Below are 4,875 nucleotides of genomic sequence, written 5' to 3' on the forward strand. Positions count from 1 at the left end.
CGCACCTCACGTCCGACTGCGCCCGCGCTATCCCCGCTCGCGTCCGCCCGCCGTCCGCCGCCGTCGTTCCGGCGCCGGCAACCCAAACCGGGTCGGGTCGGGTCAACCCGGCAACCCGCCGGGTCGGGTCCGGTTCAGTTTTCCGACCCGTTTGTCTACCCGGGTCGGGTTAGGATCGAGCCGTTTGAATTCGGGTCAGTTTGGGTTCGAACCGAACCCGGCCCGTGACCCGAAATTGACACCCCTAGCTTCACTACAATTCCATAAATTAGGCCGCCTAAATCAATATGGTTAGTGAACTAATCCACTGCTAATAAACCTTTAATTATCTGATAATATGCTGCACCTCCACTAATCAGAAGAAAAAGCCCAGCCCAAAGCTTGTAAACGGCTATAACAAAGCCCAGCTAAAGCCTACTTATAATTAATCAGCCCATTACTAAATTAAAGAGTTGACGAAATAATAAGAATATAAATAATTTTGAATAAAAAGTTCATTACCATCAAGGGTGGGAGTAGCCTTTCATTTTAGGAAGGGCAAAATTTTTATATAAATGGACAAAATTAAAAAGAAAAGAAAATAAAATGAAGATATAATTAAAAAATTATGCAATATTTTCCTCAAAGCTATTCATTTGATTATTATTTAACGAGTATGAGCAATAACATTTTCGAGATCTCAAAAATCAAAATTCGCGAAGAAGAGCAAACATGAAAGCTGTGTTAGCCGTGAGCGGGCTGTTAGGCCAAAAAGGGGACAAATTACTTAAATGCCCTCACTTATAATTTTTCTAAGAGGGGGTTAGCGGAACTTGGTTCCGCCGCTGATTGCAATTATAAAAAAACTAGCCGCTGAACCTTCTCAATCTTCAAATATTTAAAGAAACATTTGTTATAAGAATTTTGTTGTCAATCATTGAATGTTTAATTTGAGACAGCTTTTCTATTGTTTTTTGAAATAATTTTTTAGTACAAATTTTTTAAAATATTACTGACCAGTGGTTTTTAAAAAGTAAAATCCAATACTAATCCGGTTGCTAATTAGCTAGATTAGATTTGTGATCTGTAATATCACAACATTATGGTATGTTAATTATGATTAAAATCTTACATAGAGGTGGTAGTGTGCATCTGTGATTAGTCGCCTGTTAGTTGTGATTAAATATTTAAGTTTATTCTCTCTTTAATATAGAAATAAAACTACTTAAATCACTCTCAAGATATTTCGAAAGGAATTTTATGACATTTTGATTGTTTACAGGAAATACAATCTATATGATCAGTGTTTATTCGAAGTAAAGGATTACACTGAGAGATAGTTTTGATTATCCTCTCATGAGGATGTCCTAATCTATTGTGCCAGTTGATAGAATTGGCGGAGACAGCAGCCAAGCCGATTCCAGAAGTAGATAACGCCATCGGCCTGATCGGGTATAGACCATTTTCACACGGTCCTTGAAGCAGCACCTGTTGCGTCTTCATATCCTTAATCATAAAACCATAAGGATTAAAGATAATCGAAATATCATTTTCTTGAGTTAGCTTAGAGATAGAAAGTAAATTAAACTGTAAAAACGGCGTGTGAAGAATTTTGGATAAGAAAAGCTTACAATTGGGAGTCGGTAAAAGACCATTGCCTGTGTTGGCAATGTTAACCGATCTCCCATCACCAACGGTAACAGTATCGGAACCATGATAAGGTGTTGCAATAGACATATTGTCCAGCGAATTGGTAAGATGGTTTGTAGCTCCGGAGTCAAGAAACCAGTCAGAGTACTGGTTTTCGGTGTTTGCAGCAAGTGCTCTGGGCTGAGATTGCTGTTGTTTGGGAACGTAGTTAAGATTCGCCCGATGCCAGCAGTTTGAAGCCAGATGTCCTCTTTTATCACAAATTTGACAAAGAATTTGCGAGTTGGAAGCAGAACGCGGTGGCGGTGCATTAGATGAGGACGCTCTGCCTTTCTGACGACGACCTCGACCACGAGATGTAAACAGTGCCGTGTGAGGATCCGGTTGTAGTTCCGCACGAGCATGATCAGATGCAATGTTGATCTCTTCACTAAGAAGTAACGGGTACAGCTGATCCAGTGAAACAGGGGTTAACATTGTCCGAATCGACGTTTTAAACGAATTGTACGCCGGTGGTAGGCCATTAAGAATGTAGAGAAGAACATCTTCCGGATCCACGGTTGCACCAGATGCAGATATCTGATCGACTATCTTCTTTATCTCAAAAAGATATTGAGTAATGGTTTGATTCTTGAGTGAAATGTTGTGAAGAGCATTCTTGAGCTGAATCACTTTGGACCGATTAGTGGACTGAAATCTTGATTCAAGCGTGCTCCAGATAGATGTCGTGGATTCAAGATTCACTACATACGGTAAGATTGAGGAGGATATGGTAGAGCAGATAGCCGCAGCAAGGTTTTGATCCGTTAGTCGCCACTGGAGAAACTGGCGATTTGGAATAGAGCGACCATCTGTTTGAAGGACTACCGGCGCCGGAGAAGAAACAGAAGGATCAAGAAACCGATCAAACCCGTTAGCACGAAAAATTTTTGCGATTTGTGCTTTCCATACGGGATAGTTGTCGGCATCCAGCTGAATCGAAACGATCGTCTTTAAGTTTGAGACGACGAACTTGAGAACTGATGAGATCGTTGAGTCTTCCTTCTCCACTATCTCCGATTGCTCTTCTGGATTAGATGTGGCGGAGCTCATCTTTGTATCGACCGTTCTTGCCTAGGTCTCTGATACCATGAAGAAACAGAGAGTAAGATACCGAGATTCAAGAAGAAAAGGAAGAGTAAATGTAAAGCAGAGAATGATTTTCATTATTGTGAACTGTACAGTTTACAGGTTTATATAGATCTAAAGATATCCTATCAGCCAATGAATAAATGCCAGCTAAGCTGAGAAATTAAATATAACTATATTTATTTCTGTTTACACTTTAACAACTCCAGTTGATGAGCATAAAATGAAAATGGGCAATGTAGGCATCGATTGATTTTTTTTTTTTTGGAACGGGGTATCGGCCCGCTGCCACATCAGCTTGTGACGTGCTTAGCGGTGTCCAGCAATCAACCAAGCTCACCCACCAACCCACCTAAGCCCGGTGGTGTCCAAAATTTTTTTTTTTGGCAAAATCAATCTCATTATTAAGCATCAATTGATAATTGGAGTAAGGTAGTAGGAAATGACAATTGTCGATATCCATTGATGCCAGGTGGCAAGAAACGACAAGTAACTGATAATAGGTTGTAGGATGTCAATTCATAGGCGAATTATTACGTCTGATGATCGGACCATCCGGACACCAATCCAGACATGCCACATCACCCGGATACACTGGACCCTGGATGTATCTGATTGACGTGGTGTGTCTGGATTGGTGTCCGGACGAATCCGGGCACCGGACGTAATAATTTTCCCAATTGATAGCATAACTAAAATACTTACAAAATTCACTTTGGTCTATAATTGAGAGCTTTGACTACCACCTAAGAGATTTTGAGTTTAAAGCTTACATATATGATATGTGTGTCAGTATGTGTCTACTTTAATTTGCCTAAATGTCCCAAATACTAACATTTACGAGTGGGAAATTTTAAGAGAGGAAGACTTTTAGGCAGTGAACGTAGGTCGATCTCAACCGAACAATTATAAAAAACGTGATTTACCTTTCTTTTACTTTTCTGCATTTTATTTCCTGCAAGCTTAATTTTCTAAGATTTGTTACATGATCATATTGTGATTGCTTTAAAAAATTAATCTAAACAAATTTTTCGTAAATTTTTCTATTAGTCAATTCATTTTAATTACTTTTAAATTAACCTTTTGTATTTTATAGCACTAAAAAATTCTATTAGTATTTTTTTCATTATTGTTGTTCAAAACTATAATTATTTTTCATTGCATATTAATTTGTTGATCTTTAATTAAAATTTTAAAATAACCCATTAACTCTCACTCTTGATTGTGCGCAAAACTTTGATGAAAGTCCAAAATAAAATCTTCATCTTTTACCCTCACTAAAAAGGACATATTATTATGTGTGGAGTTCAGACGCATCATGAAGTCAATATAGACTTACCACATCACTAATGCAGTGTATAACTGTATATTGGATGCTGTGGCGCATCGACACATCTGCAATGTTTTGCAAATTATTACGTCCGGTGTCCGGATTCGTCCGGACACCAATCTAGACACGTCACGTCACCAAAATACACTGAGACCCAGTGTATTTGGGTGACATGACATGTTTGGATTGGATGTCCAGACATCCGGTAACCGAACGTAATAATTCGCCGCAATCTTGACGTACATTTGTAACAGGATGAACAATTTTTGCGGAGATAAAAAAAAAAATGCCCGAATCAATCACAATTTCATTTCTTCTAAAAGTAACAGCGGCTTTAAGGAATTTAGATGGTCAAATATTTCTTCACAGCACTAAAAAAGAAGAGAACCCTGTCAAGTGATGCATTTGCTTGTCAAGACTTTCCAAAGGTGATTTAGGCTTCATTTGGTGCGAAATTTTATATATATATATAAAACAGTTTTTTTCAGTAAAAGAATATTTTGAATTAAAAAGGTTTTATGCTAAAAAACTATCTTAAAATATAATAAAAAAATTATCTCAAATGAAAACTTAGGCTTCGATTGGGATAATTTTTTTATTGCTTTTTAAAATAGAATTTTATATTTTCCCAAAAAATTTTTTAAATTTTCCCAAAAAAAAATAGAATTTTAAATAAAAATTCAAAAATTTTATACTAATTTTTTTTTAAGAAATAATTAAAAAGTCGTCCCAAACAAAATATTAACACTTGCGAATGGGAAGAATTCTAGCTCAATAGAATTTTTGCG

Source organism: Dendrobium catenatum, unplaced genomic scaffold (assembly GCF_001605985.2).
Source record: "Dendrobium catenatum unplaced genomic scaffold, ASM160598v2 fragScaff_scaffold_1378, whole genome shotgun sequence".
Taxonomy (NCBI): Eukaryota; Viridiplantae; Streptophyta; class Magnoliopsida; order Asparagales; family Orchidaceae; genus Dendrobium; species Dendrobium catenatum.